At 39.7% G+C, this 22492-nt stretch overlaps 1 long non-coding RNA gene across 1 annotated transcript; it reads left to right on the plus strand.

Moving 5' to 3' along the window:
• The first annotated feature begins 18741 nt into the window (after positions 1-18741).
• On the plus strand, positions 18742-20569 carry LOC147434234 (uncharacterized). Its single transcript, XR_015185347.1, has 2 exons — positions 18742-19122; positions 19211-20569. It is a non-coding gene; the product is annotated as an uncharacterized LOC147434234 (long non-coding RNA).
• Positions 20570-22492: the final 1923 nt, after the last annotated feature.

The raw sequence follows: 22492 nt of genomic DNA on the forward strand, positions 1-22492 counted from the left end.
AATTGGTGCTGTGTTGCTACAACAAGATCCCCACAGTACCAGGATGCGACCCATCTACTTTGCTAGTAGGGTCATGAATGCTTTGGAGAGAGGCTACACAGAAGCAAAAATCATGATGCTTTCTCTCATGTTTGCGGTGAGAAAGTTTAGATCCTACCTGCTACCAAAACCTTTTGTAATTCTCACTACAGAAAATTTGTTCACTTGGGTGTCATCTCAAATGAATCTTAGTACTAGGATCTCAAAGTGGATTATGGAGTTACAAGAGTTCCAATACTCTTTCAAGGTGGAAGATAGTGTGCGTGCACAATTGGGAGGGATCCTTACTTATAGGGTACATGAGAAGGAGATTAAGGTGCCTGAAATAAAGATCCTACCATTGCCACCACCAAAAAATATTCTTAATGCTTTTACCTTGTTCTTTGATGGAGCTTTTCGATGAGCCACAGGAAAAGTAGGGGGAGGACTAGTGTTGCTCAACCCAAGTGGGGAGGTGGTCATGAAAGAGAAGGTCAATCTACCAGGTTCAACTAGCAACAATGAAGAAGAATACGACACACTACTTCATGGTTTAAAGATATGCATTGGCCAAGGTATACAACGTCTCATGGTAAAAGGGGATGCACTTCTCATTGTGAAGCAAATTTTAGGCATTTGGGCATGCAAGAATGAAAACCTAAGGACAAAAGTTCATGCCATTCGTAGGCTGTTTAATCAGTTTGAAGAAGTGCAACTATATCATATTCCTAGGAAACAGAATGAAGATGCCGATTTACTTGCACAACAAGTAGTTACATGTGTTGAGAAAGAAGTGCAGGTCATCATGGTGGTAGCAACTGTTAAGCAACCAAGATACCAGGGATTGGAGTCATTGACTCCCATTATTAGCTACATTTTGGAGGGTGAGTTTCCACAAGACTTCACGAAGTCTCAGAAGAGGAGACTCATGAAGAAGGCAAGCGCGTATCTCTTCCTAGAAGGATCCCTCTATCAAAGAGGGAAGGATCAAGTGTGCAGAAGAGTACCAACTATCAAGGAGATTCCAGCCATTCTAAAAGGTTTGCATGAAGAGGCATGTGGTGGTCATTTTGCCCAAGAGTTAACTGTGAAGAAGATTTTGCTTGCGGGGTATGTTTGGCCAAGTCTGCATGTGGATGTCCAACATTGGTGTAAAAGTTGTCACAATTGTCAGGTAAATGGGAATAGAAGATTGGTTTATGGTCCAAAGAAAATCGTGCTTGCAAATGGACCCTTTGAAAAGTGGGGCATTGATGCTATGGGTTCTCTGCCTAGGACAAAAAATGGTAAACTGTACATTCTAGTGGTTGTACACTATATGACTAGGTGGGTGGAAGCACAAAGTGTGGCAAAGGTAAATGAGAGGACAGTGAGCAAATTTGTCTACACTCGCATTTGTTGTAGATTTGACACACCTTTGGAGATTGTTTCTAATAATGGTCCAGGGTTTAGAAAGGGCTTGCTCACAGAAGTCTGTGAAGAACTTCACATTCTACATCGTCACAGTACATCTTCACATTCTACATAGTCACAGTACACCCTACTATCCCCAGTCAAATGGTCTGGTAGAAAAAGCTAATGGTGTCATTGCAGGCATCATTAGAAAGATGGTGAGAAACAAAACAAAATTTTGGGATGACTTCTTGGATGGTGCCTTGTGGGCGTATTGAACCACATATAGGGAAGCCACGGAGTTCACACGATTTCACTTGGTCTATGGTCAAGAGGCTTTACAACCAACTGAGCTCAACATTCCACCAATGCGACTTCATGGCAAAGCAGCACAAGATGATCAAGAAGCATGGATGGATCGACTTCTTACCTTAGCTGAGCTTGAGTGGAAAAGAGAAGCAGCATACGAGTGCTACAAGAGGAAATCCACACAGACGAGGGAAAAGCTTGACAAGAAACTGAAGGACAAAGGCATCAATGAAGGAGATCTTGTGCTAAGGTATGACAATCGACTCGATAATCGTTTTGATGCCAAGTTTGAAACTAGATGGCAGGGGCCATACATAGTCAAGAAGGCTTTCAATTCAAGTTACTATCAACTTATGGACTTGAATGGGAAAGAGCACTCCAGGAAGGTAAACGGGTATCCCTTGAAGCCTTATTTCAGTCGCCTTCTACCAAAGGATCTACCAAAGATCTGTCAAAAGGCAGCTATCTCATGTAAGTATTGTTCCGTGAAGCATGAGTGTAACTCAAACCAAAATTCCAAGGGGCCAAACAATGAAGATCTTGTCAAGGACTCTGAAGCACTCTCTTGGGAAAAGATGCTTTATAATGCTACATGAATATACCATCATCCTGGGGAAGGGCTAATGATAGCCGTTTTTCGGCTCTCTGTAATTTCCATAGCGAGTTACCTCACCCTATCAAATCACTCAAACACTTTGGTTACCCTCACCCTTTCACTGTATATAGGTGTGTGTGAGTTAGGGGACTTTTCCCATATCTTCTTAAAAACCCTCAATTAACTAGTCACTGGGTTAGTTGAGCCAAAAAATAAAAAAAATAAAAAATAAAAAATTATAAGTATACTACGTCCCATTTGCGTGTAAATATTTCATTGTATATAGGGCCTAAATAAAAGGATTTTTCATAATTATTTTGGTATTTATTTAAATATTTCTACCTATGGTGTGTTATTTATGCTATGTACATTGACTCACCATTACCATATTTTTTCTTACCATTTTGCATACTCTTTATTCCATATAAAAATAATTTCATGCAAGCTTCTCTTATTTTTGGTGTAACTCCATCCCAGCAAAAATCCAAAAAAACTAGTTCTATTTATGTGTATATTTTTTCACTATTGTGATTTTTTCCTTCCTACATCTATTCTCTATTACTCTCATAAATTAGACCACCAAAAATATTCATCTTTTTATGGTAGAATTATAATGAGAGAGATTTATTTGACCCCTTTATATTTTTTCCACCTATATTATTTATATTTGACATGTACATATTTTTTTAGACCCCTCAATATTTGATTTTCTTAGTTGTACTATTGACTTATATCATAATCTCAACAATATCTTCAATTATAGACCTACCAAATAAGGTCAAAGGTATGTGGCATGCACGTATGCACTATGGGGGGCTCACTCTTGGAGGTATTCAAAAGAATCATCCAAAGAAGGACCTCACAAGGACTTTGTGCAGTGGAAAAAAACAGTTGGTTTTGCTGAATTTTTAAAGATCACATGCTCCCTGAATTTGAAAAGGTGATACAAACAAAAGTTGTAGCTTGTGGGCTGAACTTTTACCTCCAATTTTTTCATATTTTTTTGAGCTACGAGCTGTGAGCTATGATTTTATTGGTAGACCCCAGTTTGCCCATGCTATGTAGCCACACTCCCTCTTCCACTTTATCATTTTCCTCTTTCACACACACTTCTCCACTCATCATCCCCACCTCTCTCACCACTCCTCTCTACACCCTACCCACCTTCTTCTCAACCTTGAAGAATAAGAGAAACCATGGTGAACTCATGTCTCCTACACACACTTCCATTCAACAATTGACCACCTAATCTCATTTTTCCTCTTCCATATTACCCATATCTATCAAGAAAACCACAAAATTCAGCCTCTTCTTTTGAAAGACAGCACCATGTTGATTGATTACTCATATTCAATCACCTTGGCTCTCAAGGAAGGTCAAGAGTGGAGAAAAAACGTACCGTCAAAGCTAGTGGACCGTCAACAAGCATCAAAATTGACCCTACTCAAGACACTTGGAGCATCAACATTGTAAGAAATCCATAATTTCTTACCTATTAAGAGTTTTTTCTTCCTTATTTGTACCCTACATGGATACTCCCATTGTAAATATCCAATTTCATTTAATTCAATAAAAATACTAACTCTACTAATTTACTAACACTAACCTACTATGAAAAGTCCTATCACCTCCACTTCTCTCCTCTCTCTTTTCTTCATCTATCCACACCAACTTCTTGATAATTCCAAGCAAAAGAAATTAGATAAGTGCTGAAAATCTAACCCAACCATGGTTAGAGGATTAACCCTAGCCCTCAAAATTGCTATAAAAGGAGGGTGTAGCTAGCACAAATGGGGGAGCCATAAGCAAGAGTACTATGCTATAGCTTGAGAAGCCAAGCTCAACCTCTCTAGAAGAAGCACTTGAGTGGAAGCTCATTGTCTTATGCATATGCATGTATTGTATTAGGGGTGATTAGCAAGGGAGCTCTATGACATTGTAAGAGAGAGAGAGTGATCATTCAATTGAAAGTAGGAAATCTATCATTTCTCCTACTAGTGTAAGCCCAACATTTGCTGAATCAAGGAGGGTGGATTTGGACTAAGCTTGGATACTTTGTCTCTCTTGCAACGTGAAGTAATGGACAACAATGATGTGTAAGTGTCTTGGTGTTTTCTTTAAGTTCTTGATAGCTTGTCTCTGGGTGTTTTCATCAATTTAGCCATAAATCCCACATATTGTAAGAGGGCGACAGGGTGGAGAGGACTCCCCTGACCTTAAGACAGTGATTGGGGTGGTTTTTCTTGTGATGTGTTGTGGTGTAATTTACTCAAGCTATGTTGAACAAATACTAATCTCACTTTGATTGGTCATGACAGATTCGTAAGAAGGTATTAATGCAACAAGCACCCCCTCCCCCTTCTCTCTCTTTCTTACATATATAATTGTGTTTGCTTGATCATTACCGATACATTTCAAAGCAGCCTGAGCACTCTCTCTCTCTCTCTCTCTCTCTCTCTCTCTCTCTCTCTCTCTCTCTCTCTCTCTCTCTCTCTCTCTCTCTCTCTCTCGCTCTCTCTCTCTCTCTCTACGCGTCCTAGTTCGCATCCAAAACTAGGTGGTGCCCCAAATTTGTGTAGGGTTAGGTTGCGGGTTTGTGTGTGTGTTTGTTGTTTTTTCCAACCCCAACCCAATTGAGCAGCACGGGAGCCTAGAAGGGTGCTTAGAGGCCACTCTTCTTGTTGCCCGCCGCGGACCGCCCCAATAGTGGGGTGGAAGAAGCTATTACTACAAAGAAATTTGGGAGAAGTGGGGAGTGACCAACCCTAATGAAGATGCGTATGAATTTGCAACTAGTAGAAAGATTTTTAGAGAGACCTTTGGATATGCTTGAATAGATAATCATATTCTCTTATGCAATTGAGTATGAGCAGACCTTTGCCATAGTAGACTTTGAAAAAAGTAACAACTTTGAGGTTATTTTGGAGCGACCATTAATGCATCAACTCAAAATGGTTCAAGATTGTGACTATTACCACCTCTTCTTGAGGCATAGAGGCGTAACAATGAGGGTCAGCACAAAAGACCATAGTTACCGAAATGTTAGTGATGGCATCATCCACCCATGCGCTCTCAAGGTAGAGCTTAGATGGAAATTTAGACAACTTGAGCAAGTAGAAATACAAGGGACTAACAATCCTTACACAAGGATGTGTTGTGTGCATCAAGTGTGCACACCATTCTATCAAATTACTCATGAGAAGGCCTCCTTATATAGATGTAAGGGAGCCTCTAAACACCCATGTGCAGTTGCCCTTAAGTTCAAGTAGGACTGTCCCATGCGCCCATGTGTAGCCACTTTTGGGTAGATAAGTCTTTCATGGTCAATTATTAACACAAAATTAACCATTTTGGATTAATTAACTATACTTTGATATAAGTTTGATAGTTGCAGCTCTCTCCTACTTGTACCTCTCTCCACATGCAAACACTGGTATATATATTTTTTCACATGTAGTCCATCATTCAGGTATGTACATCCCATACCTCCCTTCTTTTCTTTTTCTTTTTTTTCATGTTATATTTTGAGCTACGAATCTAGCCACCTCTCATATTATGGCTTGAGCTTTGAACTAAATGGAGTTTTTATTGAGAACATTTGACATTAAGCGAACTAAATACTCACACAAGCTGAGGTACTTAGCATTAATCAACAACAGTTTGTAAGTACTTTGATATACTCCAAAGTGGTGTCAAACACAAAGTAAATATTTTTCTCCTTTATGTCTTGTCTAGTCCATTGGTCACAAGCACACATATTCACCGGTTTAGGCAGTGTGTAAATGCTCATCCTGGTGTAGATTTATCAATGTAGGCAGAACCAATTGTCCATGTAGATCCGTCAGTTTAGGTAGCACAAGTGCAGATCCATTGATTTAAATAGCACGTTGATAAATAAGACATTTACTATTTCCAACAATATAAAGTGCAGATCCACCGGTTTAGGGAGCACAAGTGCCGATTTGCCAATTTAGGCAGCACGTTCGATATAGATTTTGCCGATTTAGGAAACACAAATCACAAAATCATGCTGTAGTGGTTGGCCACCACTGTCCCTAGCATGATTTTGTTACTTGGGTAATGTTGGCAAATATTTGGGTTTGGATTTATATTGGATTTGGACTTGGTATATGACAATTTCCTGTCGCAATAGTATTTATGGAATTGGACTTGAGATTGATGAGAATTGATTGTTGAATGATGAGGGTGACCAATGATATCCTGATTCATGAGGGTATGACATATATTGCTTATTCTGGTGGTATGGGACACTAGAATAGGTAGTATGTGGATGACGACAGACATAAGCAATGTTGTTTAGTTTCATAAATTTTTCTTTTATTATGTATTATTCTTGACACAGAATACTAATCACTATTTTTTGGCAAGTGTGATTTGCAGAATGTTATCTTTGCAACTGAGGAAAATTGCTTTCTAACGAAGAGGTATGTAATGGAATTGATGTTTTATTATTTAATGCAGCTGACAGGTGGAAAAAGCTAACCGAGCTATGGACTACGGCACAAGATATGTAATGGAAATGGTAAATCGTATTTATTACAACTGACATGTGGAAAATGCATAGATGATCTATGGAAAATGTGCAAAGGACAACAGATTCATTATCATTTTATTATAAAAGAGCTCTTTGTGATCTATAATCACTTTATGTCCGGGCGGACAATGTGTATTCATGTTTTAGCATTCAGAAATGTAAAAGTCAATACGTGCAAGAGGAAAATGCTTACTCTTGCATGGGGAGATTGCACCCAGTGCTTGTTTCTTTCTTCTCTCCTCTCCTCTCTCTCGCCGTGCCAGTGTAGACTCCACTCTAGGAGGTGCACCTGCACGTGCTCTCTTGCTCTATCTTGCTCTCTCTCTCTCTCTCTCTCTCTCTCTCTCTCTCTCTCTCTCTCTCTCTCTCTCTCTCTATTCACGTAAAGCTTCTATTACGTTCTTGTGGATGTGCCAGGTATACAAGTCTGCCAATTTTATGGATCGTATTATGTTACTCTTGATATTTGCAAGGCTCTACGCGCTCCCGTTTGTAGCACTTCAAGTCCTATTTAAGGGTGCTATCCCATAGCATCCAAGTACCCAAAAAGGATGCAAGCCCCATACTCTCACCGTCTTCCCAAGAGGTGGTTCTTGCAATCTTCGTTTGGGTTTTTGCCCAGTCTCTACAAAAGAGATTGTACTAACTTCAAAAAATAAATCAATGTTTGATCTCCATTTTGGAGGCGATTTTGTATGCTTGATACATGGAGGATTAGGCACAGCCACTATGACAGTAAGTGGTGAGACCTTCCTCATGTATAGGCAAAAATACATTGTGCACATGAGACTAATTACTCTACTTGGTTTGTATATAACACCATTCGTGACACTTTGCCACACACACGGGGATACTAGCTCACTCCAAGGAGCTCATCAAGAACAAGAAGAAGAAGAATCAAGCTATGATAAGAGATAAAGACAAACCAAATAAGTAGTTTGATTTTTTTGCCATGCCGCCACCAACATTTTCTCATTTATATGATTTGCACACAACTTTGAGGGAAGGAGAAGCATCCAATACTTAGCAGTTTACATAAAAAACAAAAGACAATGACAAAATATTTGAAGATTTGAAGTAGGCATTCACCTTTGACACTCCAACATTGAACCCTTTTGAAAACACCATTTTGACCTACCACTTAGTTGACTACGACTCTCTAGGGAAGGTGTTTTGTTTAGTCTATTCCCACTGTTAAATTCTCTAGGAGAGGACACTTTGTACATCTGGGGGCTACTTTGACACCCACGAGGAGGGTTATTGGGGTGCGTGCCACATTGAGACCACCAGTTAGTGGAAACTCTCTCTACTCTGGAAGCCTACATTTGACATCATCACTTATGTCACTAGATGCTTTCCCTGTACTCTTATAAAGAAGCCCTATCTATACACTTTGAACTCCAAACACTACCCCATCATTTGAGCCCAGTTTGTAACCACCATTTGCATTTAATTTGTTATCAATCTACCTTTATGTTTTGCTACTTGCATTAGTGTTAATCTCTCTCTCCCTAATGTGTTGTGATTAACATACTAACTACACCATGAACGGCTCACTATCATTTTTCCCATAGCCATTTTTTAAAATTTAGGGACCATAGCATACTTGCTATTTGTGTTAACAACAAGAGGAAATAATGTAGCATGTTAATTTCATATTAATTAATATATTTTTTGTATTAATAAGAAGAAACAATGTACTATGTTAGTTTTATATTAATCAACACTTTACAATGCTTTACTCAAATCAAGTTTAATCCCTTTTCCTCGTCGTATAAATTTGTTACCAAGTTTGTTTTTAATGTGGATCATCAAGCATTGATGTATGCTCGATGTATGTGGTAAACAAACCATGCTCCAAGGGAAGAATTGCACGATGGTTATCAATTCTTCTCAACTTTGATTTCACCATTGTTGTGAGGTTTGGAAAAAAACATGTCATGGCTGATCATAAATGTCTTGCATATTCAGTGTTGAAGCTCCTACTAGAGTCGATGATTAATTGCCCAATACTTCCCTATTCATAGTCAAGACAATGCTCGAGTGGAGTGAGAAGATTTTTAACTTTTTAGTTAATGGTTTTCCATCCAATAAGCTTTGTAAAGAATTTAGTCTAAAAGCTACTCAAGGAATGTCAACATTATTGCCTAGTTTTCAAAACTCTCTACTATAAGCTAGGGAGAGATTCTATTCTTAGACGTTGTGCCCATGAAGATGAATATTTGTACATTCTGCAAGAAGCATATATGGTCGTAGCTAATGGTCACTTTTTAGGAGATTTGAATGATAGGAAGGTATTACAATCAGGCTATTGGTGGCCCACTTTGTTTAAGGATACATCACTTTTTGCTAAAGGGTCTGATGAATGCCAACGTTATAAAACAACGCAATGAAAGGATAAGATGTCCTTACATCATATTAAGGTAACCCAACAGTTTGAAAAGTGGGGCTTAAACTTTGTAGGTTCAATTAGTCTTGCAACCCGTACTCAATCTTGGTATATTATTGTTGCCACTGACTATGTGATAAAGTGAGTTGAAGCTAAGGCTTAATGCAATGTTGGCATAAGAACAACAACTAAGTTTCTCTTTGAGTACATTATTAGACAATTCGGATGTCGCTTTGAAATTGTGAGTGACAATGGTACCCATTTTATAATGAAGTAAGAAGAGAACTCACATCAAGTTTCATGATACCCCACCATAAGTCTACACCTTATTATCCACACGAAAATGGCCAAACCGAGAGTATCAACAAGCCTTTAATTTCTATTTTCCCTAAGACGGTAGAGGATCATCGTACAAATTGGGATTTGAAGCTTGCATTAGTTTTATGGGCTTATTATACTTCTTACAAAGTGGCCATGCATGAACTACACACCGTTCAAAATGATATATGGCCAAGAAAAAACAACTATGCCAAACGAGTTTATCATTCGCAGTTTTTATTAGCTTCTCAAGAACGTTGGGATGTTAACACATCAGTGAAGCGGTTATATATTCTTGAGAGGCTAGAAGAAGAGAGGCAATTGGCTGTGCATAATTCCCTTGTGGAGAAGGATAGGACAAAGAAGTGGTTTGACTGCCATTTAAAGAACAAGGATATCAAAGTTGGTGATAAATTCTTTTGTATGGAGTGCATAACAAAAAAAAAAAGATTGAAATATGCTGAAAAAGGACTATATAGAGTATGTGAAATTATCTCACAAGGTACCACTCGTGTGAAATTTCTTGATGGGGTTGAAAACATTGGATTCCTCAATGGGAGTAAATTCAAAAGATACTACAATCCTTTAAGCCGAGAAGAGCTACATACCATCCATCAAAAGAAGATAGCCAAGGCACAAACAGAGTTGAAAAAGATACAAACCCAAATTGTGGCTTGAGAGAGACAACAACATATTATGAACCACTGAGAGGCTAGTCTTGGAGTTACCCATGCATTCCACCGTTGAATAAATGACAATTTTGTAGACTCTTATCCACCTCTATAATACCCAATTGAGTTAAATAGCTCCCATCGAAAAGTACTATATAATGCATTATTGGACACAAGAGATCACCATAGTTTTCTATTCTATGGAGTGTGGTGTCAGCTATGAAAAACATCCTTATCCAAGAGTAGCATCCAAGTCAAAGGTATTAATAAGAAGAAGATCGTTCAAAGTCTTTAGGTCATGCATGTTGGCGTTATGGAGGGTAACATAAATATAGGGTGCAAATAGATGTTTGTAACTAAGTGTACTATTGATCAAGGAATCGGGAGTATCACAACACAAAAACCAACTCTCAATTCTACCACTCAAGGAAAGGCACCTAAACTATCACCTCTTAAGGAAATGCAAGACAACAAAACATCACAGGTTCCAGAAATAAAACATCCTTTTCTATGGCACAACCCTCTAAAGCTTCAAATTCCATGGCTAAGATAGACAATGTTACACCAAGGACTCAGCCATATTTCACAAAGAATACATACCAATGGATCCCAAAGGCTTCAATAGTGGCCCCTCTTACTCTACAATCTCATTCAAAAAAGAAACCTTGTAGTAAATTGTCATAAAAGGATCCAACAAAGTTAGAGGTAATAAAAGGATGGCCTAATCCAAGGAATCTATAGGAGGTACGGAGCTTTATAGGTATGTGTGTGCATACTATAGATGCTTCATAGAAAAACTTCTCGCTAATAGCAGGCCCATTACATGACTTAACAAAAAAGGGCGTTAAGTATTCATGGACTGCAAAAGTGCAAGAAGCTTTTGAGAAGCTTAAGAAGAAGCTTATCTCTCAACTTGTGCTCACACTACTAGGTCTCTCAAAGGCATTTAAGGTCCAATGTGATGCTTGTGGTGATTGCCTTGGAGCTATGTTGCTTCAAGAAGGGCATGCTATAGCCTATGAGAGTCAAAGACTCAACTCCGACAAGTGAGTATTGGTGGGAAAATCTAAAAAAGAGCTACTAGCTATTCTATATGCCCTGGAAACGTGGAAACACTGTCTCTTGGGGACTCCATTCATCCTACGAATGGATCAGAAAGCCTCAAGAACTTCATGACGTACACAAACCAAGATCTCCAACAAACAAATGAGGTGGGAAAATTTTCTTTCACAATTTAAATTTTATATTGCTCACAATGCTAGCAAGCACAGTCAAGTGACCGATACACTTTCACAACGGCCAAGGGTGAATGTGGTGTCTATAGCAACTCATAATGATCTATCTTTTATGATAGATGAGTATGCTACTGACCGAGACTTTAAGTACGTAATTACAGTCTTTGCATTAGGGAGGAAAAAGAACCATTCACCTTAAAGGATGGTTATCTTCCAAATGGCAATAGGATATGTGTTACTCACCCATACAATAAGAAAGTCATGTATGAATCCCATGATTCTCCTTATGCGGGGCAAAGAGAGATTCATAATCTACTCTTCGAGGAGTAGAAATGTACTTATGTTGGCCTACCATGAAAAGTAAACATACCATGAAGAGTATGTTTCACAATGTGTGGTATGCCAAAAGTCAAAATTTGACCGAGGGAAGCAACTTGGATTGTTTCAGTCGTCGACAGGCTTAACAAGAAAACACACTCTATGCCTGTCAAAAAGACTATTAAGGCACATCAAACGGAAACCCTCTTCAAATCTCAAATTTCCAAGTATCATGGCTTGCCAACATCCATAGTGTCGGACATAGATCCTAGAATAACCAGTAATTCCTGGAAGGGTCTCTTTGAGAATCTAGGAAGTAGATTAAATTTCTCTTTTGGTCTATCATCCACAAACAGATGACCAAAGTGAAATAAGTAATCTAACGATTATTGATTCTACTAAAAGCCTATGTCAGGGAAGTAGATCAACGTTCTCAATGAGAGAAGTACCTACCTCTTATAGAGTATGCGTATAGTGACATTGTACATACTTCTATGCGAAAAACACCTTTCGAGGATAAAGAGGGAATATCCAAAAGTCCCTTACTACTTAAAGTACATGGGAAGATATTCGCTATATTAATGAACATAGCCGAGACTCACAAGACTTTTTTCCAAAGATTAAAGAGGTTATATCCATCTCAAAGTAAAGGCAAAAAGGGTTGCTACTAATAAACACAGAAGAGCCTTAACCTTTAAGAAAAATGATTGGGTCTCGCTAAAGTTTCTCAAGATCGTCTAAGGCATACTTGAGGTTGAGGTGCTTGTCGTGCTTGATGAGTAAGGTGCTTGAGGTGCTTGTTGTTGTGCTTGTTGGCTAAGGTGATTGAGGTGCTTGTCGTGCTTGCTGACTAAGGTGCTTGAGGTGCTTGTCATGCTTGATGAGGAAGGTTCTTGAGAAACTTCCCATGCATGGGGGGTAAGGTGCTTGAGTCAAAAAGAGACCCTACAAAGGAGGGGGAAAGCCTCAAAGTTAGGGGAATCTTTGACTTAACCTTACACTCACCCAAAGGGCACCCCCTTTCTCAAGGGGCACATGGACACATGTCAAGCTCTCCCTATGCTTATCCACATGGTGTGCTTGAATCCTATTGGCTTGGCTAAAGAGGGGTCCAATGAGCTTCTAGTTAATTCGATATTTTCAAGTTCTCTCTCTCAAAGAGGTAAGGAGGACACTTGTCCTAATGCTACCCATGTTGCTTGAAATGCATTATGCATGTGATTGGCTAGGATGAGAGGGGTCCAATGAGCTTCAAGCTTGAGCAAAAAGGAGGGGTCGATCAAAGGAAGCAAGGGGTGTGCTTGGGGGTATACACCCTCTCACACACTCATTTTTTACAAATTATCTCACTTGGTGAAAGAGGAAGAACTCCATCTCCTTCTCCAAGTTTGTTGAAAAGTTGAGAGCCTACACCAACACTCTTGGCTATGGAATGCAAATCCAACCAAGAGCCATGCTTCAATGCTTAAGCTTGCCATCTTCTCCATCTTCATTACTATGTTATTATGTATGCTAGCAAGAAGAGTGATAATAAGTGAAGAACTATTTCTTTCTCCTATGAATGTTTCTTCTTCTTATTCCCTACCCTCATTTCCCGCTAGCTCTCTCCACCTTTGAAGGTTTTTGAGACCTTGGGACTGAGGCGGGGATGGTTAATGCTTTTACAAAGTTTATGCTATGCTCGTGATGCATGAAGCTTTCCATCTTCATAGCATCACAAGGTCACAAGGAGCACAAAGATTGTATTATACCAAGTCTCTCTTTATGGGAGAATCTATAATACAAAAGCCTATTGGACGGGGGCCCGCCAACTCCACATAAATCCAGTCCTCAAATGTTGTCAAGTTCTCTAATTCTCTCTCTCTCTCTCTCTCTCTCTCTCTCTCTCTTGCAAAAGTATTGTTCATGCCAAGTTAATTAAGTATAATGGCTATGTTGCTACCATTAATTAAGTTCACCGTCTATGTTCTCAAAGTAGTCTCATAAAAATGATCACACTAATTCTCTTCCGCTATTCTCAAAGTTCATGGACTTTTTCCATTTTAGAAATCATCCACCCGATTTAGGAAGTACAAGGTTATGTCGCATTGGGTCCTTAAAAAACTATTAGAAGCCCAAGGCTACTATGAAGAAAATGATCAAATTTGGGTACTAAAACATATAATTGTGTATTATCTTGCCGCATATAAAACCATGTAACTCAAATCCTATCACTGCACAATTGATTGAGAATTGTGGGAAGGGAAAGATCACAAACTACTCCCCACCTAATATGGAGCTAGTTTGGGTTCCAAGGCAAGATCAATTTATTTCACCTAGCTTAGGACAGGGGGAGTCACATGTAGCTTCTAAATCCTCACATTATTCAACCATTGATGTAGAAGCTTCCACACAACCTTCACCTACCACGATCAATCCCCAAAAGCTACAAAAGAATCTACATCTCCCATTGTAAATTTATTTCCTGATGAACCACTTCAAGTTCTTTCATGGGAGAGTATCTTACCACCATTGAACCTTGATGAGGCACCTAAGGTGGTGGAAAGCTATTGGCTATAGTCCTTACTTACTACCAATTGAATAGCTGGTTTTAAAGGGTGATGGCATCTTTTGAAAAGGTAGGATCTACCCAAGGAAGGGGGGAATGCAGCCTAGCATGTAACTTCCTGTGAATTCCCTCTCAACCTTTTTTCATTGACCTTTTAACTTCCAAATCTTAGGAAATGTAAATATATATCCTTACATTTAGACTAACAAAAAAACACAAAAAAAGAAGAAGTAAAAGAGCGAGAGCCATCTAACAAAGAGAGTGAGACATCAAAAATCCACAATACTCACAATGTCATATCACACATACTAAGAAATCCTAGAATCATTAAAAACATAATCGAAATCTATTTTTGTTCATAGGTATGGCTAGTTCACCAGAGTCATCCACTTCTATAGTTAGTGAGAGATCTTCTCTTGACTTTTTACAAGTATTCCAAATGTGTTTTTCTCTTCTATTCACTGAGTGAAATATTGTTATCGACTTAGTGTGTAAGGAGAATTATGAGGAATTAGATAGCTACTACATTTAGTGACAACAAATAAGTGATCTCTACACAGTAGAGGATATTGCCCTCACTTGCACATGCTTACCCATTTTCACAAAATGACTACCCATGCATGGTAACATTCTTGCTTAATATATATAAGGATCAAAAGATGACAATATTGAGGATGCTTATGGCCTCACCGAGGAGTATTTTGTTTATCTAAATGAGGAGGGTAAGGGTTTGGCTTTGGGATTGCTAGCCAATCTATACAATATCCCCTTGAAGTGTGGTGCTGATAGATAGGTTAGGGTTCTACATTTTATTTTAATCTTGTTCAATAGATGGTTAGTTCTTCCACAATGTGCCTCTTGGAGGTAATATATTATATTGTTTGCTAATGTGTAAAAGAAGACATTGAAGTAGATCGACACTGAAGCATCATGATATCCTTGTCATGTCCACACCTGCACACATCGAAGAATTGTTGCCATCACAAAACATGTATTTCTTGCCTATTCTTATGGATTTGTTGATTTTCTAGCATTTATGCTTGCCTGTTTCAAGAGTAATTGGTAATCAAGTAATTAGCATACTTGTTTAGTATTCTTCTTTAAATTGGAAATATAATTTTATTTCTTAGTCCTTTGTCTAGGTTTATAAATTAGGGATCCTGAATGAGCTAGTTTAACCAAGGCTAGAGACCTTCTTTTAATACCATAGGAAAATGCTTTCCTAATTCTTAGTACTTACTTAGGCTCTTAATTTGATATTATGAAGTATTGTGTACAGTGTGTCTGTCAGTGCTTTCTAGTGGGCTTAATCCCTATTGCCCTTTAGATTAAGTATTATCAAGAATTTTTTTCTATTGCGATGAGCCTTGGTAGGGTAACAATGTCAAGATGACTCCCCAAAGATACACAATTACAAATCAATAAGCAGCAAGACCAGTCAATAATTAAGGAAAAAAAGAAAAAAAAAGAGCCTAAATTCAATTGAAGCTCTATGTGGCAACAAAGTCTATAGTGAAGCCACTTGGGGGGTTTAGCCAAAACTGAATCTATTTAGGCGATGAATTCATGTGTAATTTCCTTTATTGTATCTCAACTTGAGGGTCATATAGGTATAGCCTTTATCAGTCTTGGGACATGAAATAATTCGCCTATCATGATTAAACATCTTTAAATTGACTATGAAGAATTATGGGATTAAAAACTGACCTTTATTACCGTATCAACATTAAAACTAGTGAAGCTAGAGTCCTTGATTTGTTGACCTCTACAAGTGTCAATGAGTTTAATTATATTGTGTTTTAATGTATAATGCTCAAAACATGTTTGTTTAATACTTTTTCATCGATTACTCTTTATGTTTACTCATTGGATATAATTTTTAATTAGCCATGTTCCTACGTGAATGCAGTTACTATGCTATTTTCTTGTTGATTTTGCCATTTAAGTAAAGCTAAGGAGTCATGATATTGCAGAGGATGTGTGCATTGTTGTTCAACCTAAAAATCTTGATTCTGAGCACGTTCATGGGTTACTACTCTCATTAAGATGTTTAGTACTGCTTAGCACCCTTGGGACCCTCTCACACTGGGGTACCCAAAGCGCAGACAAGCGAATGTGGCGCCTGCTCATTCGTCCGCCAAAAAGTAGTTTTGGTCTAGAGGCTTTGTTAGATGGCCGGCCTCACTAGCCCGGCACACTTTCGAAAGTGATGGACAACACTCAAAAAGCAACGCGCGAATGCACGCCGTAGGCATTGATCTCTGACAGTCAGCGAGAGAGGCGGATGGTCTACCACCTGGCCTACGGAGGTTGGTTGATTACGGATGCCATCTTTAAGGCTAAAGCCCAATGTGACTAAAACTGGGCACCCACCCAACAAATCCATGTTGGGGCAGGCGGTCCAGTGTGACAGGGGCCTTGGTACCTGCTTCAATTTGCATACTCATAGATTCCAAGGATGATATTTACATCAAGAAGGTGGGCATGTTAACCCGTGAGGTCATTCTTATTATTTGTAAAAAATTTAGTCATGGACCGAGCTTGTCAGTTGTCCTATATGTGCATGATCATTGATTGGGTGATCGCCAATGAGAGGCTCACCACAAACTTAGTCAACAAGGATTTAGTGTTTCAGTTGAGTGTGAGTGCACGTACGTGAGCATAATGATCTACATAAAAACAATTGTTACTTAGTTTTTGAGTCATTCTCAAAGGTACTAATGCAAAGCTCTCTTGCTTTTCTTATCTCACGTACATGAGCATCCTCACATGAACAGAATGACCTACATAAAAACAATTGTTACTTAGTTTTTGAGTCATTCTCAAAGGTACTAATGCAAAGTTCTCTTGCTCTCCTTATCTCTCTCCTTATCCTCTTGCTATTTGGGTGTGTAGTGTGTGTGAGCATGAGAGAGAGAGAGAGAGAGAGAGAGAGAGAGGTGTGTGCGATCCCCGTGAGATCTAATCGACAACGATATGGCCACGAACGATGTGGTTGAGCAACAGAGGCAAGCTCCTTCTTCACTGTAGCACAAGATTCCCTCTTCGACGATGACACAAAGAGGTGAGGGACACTTGTCCAGACTATTGAGGTTGTCTGTGTGCTTGTAGCCTACGTGTCTTGCACATGGGGCACGGCAAGACCCCTTGCAATTGACATCATAAATTAAGTCTACATGAGCAAATGTGAAAATGAAGTCAAACAAGTAAACTTTAGACCAGCACCCCTTAAATGATTACTATTGTGAGAGTGTTTACGATCGAGCCGTAATGCATCCATCTCCTTTTGGGTGTGTGCTTAACTCACCAAATGGCCACTCATTCATCTAAAACACTATATACAACATGGGGTCTTAAATGAGCCCAAGAGGTGGGATCAACGATGGGCAAAAAATCATGTGGATCTCAAGACGAGTGAATGGTCCTTGACCATCCCCACGCATAAACCTAAGTTTCAAACTCTTGACCTCCCTGTTGCGTACCTAATGCCATAACCATGTGTCTGCCTGGGTTTTGTTGTCTCCCTCACCACTTCACTTGCCTATAAAGTAATCTTCCCTAAGCAAAAATAAACTCTTGAGCCCATTGGATGGATCATAAGAGCCACAGTGATCGTGTCCCAATTCAGAGCCATAGATCACATTCATTCAAGATCCGGCTTCACACAACAAAGGGAACGAAAGGGGTGTGGATTGGCAGTGGCCCAAGGATTCAATGAAGAAATTGAGCCCCGCCGCCCCGTCCAAAGACACCAATGCAAGGGGTGTATCTGATCGAACTTTGTTGGCACTACTTGCTTGCCGGGAGTGATATAGACGTGGTGCCTATCAAATCGTGATTTTTAGGTTTTTAAAAGCCTATTTTTTAGGCTTTCGTTCAAAGCGGTCAAGAGCGCTCTATGTGTGTGTTGTTTTTTGTTTTGTTTTGTTTTTTTTTGGGAGAGGGGAGCCACGGGACTATTTGACACCACTTTGTCAGGTGGGATCTACGGTCCAGCATCTTCGAACGATGTGGACCGTCCATTTATTCTCAAGAATAAAAGGATTCCGACCGGTTGAGCCCCTACAACTCGAACCCACCACCTACGCAATCAGAGGTCACAACTCTCCCATTAAGCTATCGTGCGCCACTTGAAATGGAGGTGTGTACATAGAATCATATAGCAAAAATGACGGGGTGGAGATCACATGGTGGTCACTTGGAGATCACTTTGAGATCACACTGCAATCACTTTGGGATAGTCGGGGTCACACTGTAATCACTTGGTAATGGGTGGGGTTACAAGGTGATCACATGTCAATTGGGATTCACATGGGGATCACTTGACGGTCACTTGATGTTCACATCAAATTTACTTAGTGTTCACTTTAATTGTGATCACATGGTGATCACTTGGAGATTAAACCGCCATCGGACGGTGCAAAATCGATCCCGCTACCCCCAATTAATAAGGGCCGAAGATCCCACCTGACAGAAGTGGTGTCAATTAGTCACGAGGGGGAGGGGAGGAAGTTCCTTCTTCTTCTCTCTCTTTGTGCCTGCTCTGCTCTGTCGTCTGCGCGTTACTGTCTGCCTTGTTTTGTTTGGCGTCTTCGCTGGTCGAAGACTAGCACTTGCCAATTCCCAGAGCTTCCACATCGTTCTCAAGCTCCACCCGGTATAGCAGGGCACGCATTGCACGCCAGAACATATGAGCATGTCAACAAGGCAGTGGCTAATAGGTAAAGCCAACCTTTCCACCCTATGTCTCCACAGGAGAATAAGCATGAATCAGGTACATCTCTTCTCCTTTCCATTTGTAGGACACAGAGTGCATCTCTTCTATAGGTACGCGTTAATTCAATGTTCTCCCTGTTTCACAGTACTTTTATGCTGAGTGAAGGCTTCACAAGCCTCTACTGTTTTGCTTGCATCTGTTATGGGTGCAACATAGTTCGTTTGCTCCCACCATTTATGGGGATGTTCTTTGCACCTCCTCGGCTACACAAGGAACATACCCAGGTTATTCTTCATAGGAATCCTGTGAGTGTGTTGTATTTCTACACGACTTAGATGATGAAACACCTGGCTATCGCAGATGAAATGTGGCTACAATAATCATAAAGACAACATATCACAATAAATACTCTTCTTGTGTCATCAAGCACGCAGTCACATAGCGACTTTTTGTCTCCTCACTGTTTTTGTGAGTGATATGGGCTGTCAGACGTTGTTTTTGGCTACCTGATAGGGATTGCTGGCGTATGTGCAAGGTGGCACCAAGGAAAGCTTCGATGGGCTGAAAAAAGCATTTTAGCTTATGGTTGGAGAAAGGGTGCCGAACGGGTTGAAGATGCCTTGAGGTGGGCACAAGAATAAGATCACCAAGTGGCTATAGAAAATTGAGATGGAGGAGGGGACACATCAGTGCTTTGCCGACAATGTAGCTTCTCAGCCAGTGTGCATGTGACATTTCTAGTGATATGTACACGTCATAATGGACTACCTCTTTCAGACTTTCAGAGTGTTTGAATGTGAATTGGTGGGGGCTACCTCATTGGGAAGAGAAAGGTTTGAGATGATATTAGAGAGCCTATTGTAATTTAGTTCTGGTTTGTGTTTAGTCATGCAGGTAGGAGGTGAGCAGACTACGGGAGTTTAACCTTATTTCTGGTTCATAAGTACACAAGGACGAGGGAAATTTTCCAACCTCAATTTTGATTGAGATGTTTTCAATGTCATGGAGTGCTACTCCATTGTTGGCTCGAGTAACAGTATGAATGTCTCTATTCAAGATTTGATTCACTAGTAGGTTTTGTCCTTGGCTCATAAGTCCTGAGGTCTTTTGGTGTTTTGCGGACATGTGCACTCCGAGAACAGCTAGTGCTGGTGGAAGAGATTGGGTGATGACACTTTTGAGAGGACTCCCACGAATGGTGGTGGTGTCCCAAAGAAAGCACGGAAGCGTACCCACGTGTATGGTCTGGGTTTGAAGGAAGCCACGAAAGACATCGTGCAAGTGCTTGACGCTGCAGAGGAGGAAAAAACAGTGAGACACAAGGACATTATCAACCTTGAGCGTACAAAAATCAAAAGGGCTGCGCTCATTCATGGACTTTGAAGGACTTTCCAATGTGCTGAATAAGATTGCCTAGCAACGAAAGGTGGAGTTAGCAGTGTTCATTGATCAGTGTGTAGTCATCATTTCAAACACAACTATATTCTATTTAAGGATTTGACTATTGCTTCTGAGTATAAGCTCTAAAGTTTCAAGTTTGAAGTGTGTCTCTGCATTGTCTATCGGGAACCGATTATTTGCTATTGTTTCAGTCTTGTCTTCAGTACCATCTGCATTTTGCTCTTCCCTAAACCCTCCTTGTTTCAGTCTAAGGTTGATCATGTGTATACGTAAGGATTTTTAAATGCTAAGAGTTCTATAACGTATGATTAAGTGTTGTCGTTTGAAAGCATGTTTGAGGTTACTTTTGCCACCTTGTCAATTGAATATGGGGAAGTTGAACAAAAAGTGCATCATTTTCATGTTGCATTCTGTGCTTTCATGCACAAATGCGAACCCAAAGTGCTGGGGATTCTTGCAGTCACCTATCAGTACAAGGAAATCTATGTATTTGGGTCAAGGAATTTCCTCATTCATCCTGAGAACTGTCTTCAGTTTAAGGTCGGGCGTGCATACAGTTAAGGCATCTGTAAAGGGATTTTAAATGTCTGGTCTTGACAGTCATGCCCAAGGTATCAACCACTGGCTAGTTTCTGTTGTTTGAAATCATGTTTGTTATTTTTGCCAGCCTGTCAATGAAATATGGCAAAATCCAACAACAAGAGCATCATTTTCTTGCTGCATTCTGTGCTTTTGTGCTTAAATGAAGTGTTAGGATCTCTTGTTGTCATCTATCAGTGCAAAGACATTCTAAGTATTTTGTGTTGAGGAATTTCCTAACTACATCCTGAGACATCCTCAGAATTATGTGTTGAGGAATGTCTTCAGTCTAAGGTCGAGTGTGCGTACGTTTAAGACATCTGCAAAGGATTGTAAATGCGAGGAGTTGGCAGCCATGCCCAATGGGTTATTCACTGTTGTTTGAAAGCATGTTTGAGGTTACTTATGCTAGCTCGTCAAATGAATATGGTGAAGTTGAACGAGTGCGTGATTTTCCAGCTGCATTATGAGCTTTCATGCTTAAATACGAACTATTTAAGGTTACTTTTGCCAGCTTGTCAACATGTTGAAGTTGTACCTATTGCATTTTTGGCTTTGATGAATAAATGCAAAAAATGCTGGTTATTTCCTCCATCCAGAGTATTTGAATGCATGGCAACACATCCATGGATATTCATGTCAAATTCCTCGACACATGTGGAGAGTTTCTTTAGTACAAATACACCCTAAGAATTGTGTCAAGGATTCAAAGACATCTTGAATATTTGAATGCATTGCAGACACACCCAACGATATTCATGATAGAAGCCAAGATGCAAGCAGAGAATTTTGTGTAAAGTAACTTTCTCAGTTCTAAGGCATCCTGAGTATTTTGAAGCATGGCAGAGACATCCAATGATATTCATGACAATTTCCTCAACACATGCGGAAGAGAATTTAGTAAGTACAAAGACATTTTGAGAATCTTAATGGTTGGCTTTTGAGTCTCCCATGACAAAAATCATGCACACCAAGGAAATTAAGAAATACTACGAAGGTATAGTGGACAATTTATTCGGACTAAGATTGGAAATTATTGGAGAAAGCATCGCTATAGCCTAGGCAGAGGGAAGACATAGCCTTCACCTTTAACATACCCCAATTTGTTATCCCTTGAGCATCCAAGAACTCACAAGACCACGACGTTATCCCTTCTGAAGTATCTTCAAGGTTGCCTTTATCATGTGGTGCAAATGGATTGGGGGGCAATGAGTCATTCACATCTATTTGACAAACCTGGGCCTCTTGCTCAATTGCTAGATCCATCAGCAGGTTGTGCAAGATGCAACATGCTTGAAGTGTAGCAAGCAATGTCAATAGGTTAGGGGACCTAATTGTGCCACCAAAAACTTCCATGTCTCCTTTAAACGGCTGAAAGAGCGCTCCACCACGATCCTTGTCAACGAGTACATAAAATTGTATCCATGACGACTGACAAAATCCATCA

The sequence above is a fragment of the Adiantum capillus-veneris genome, chromosome 19 (genome assembly GCF_014529385.1).
Source record: "Adiantum capillus-veneris isolate H3 chromosome 19, ASM1452938v2, whole genome shotgun sequence".
NCBI classification, from domain to species: domain Eukaryota; kingdom Viridiplantae; phylum Streptophyta; class Polypodiopsida; order Polypodiales; family Pteridaceae; genus Adiantum; species Adiantum capillus-veneris.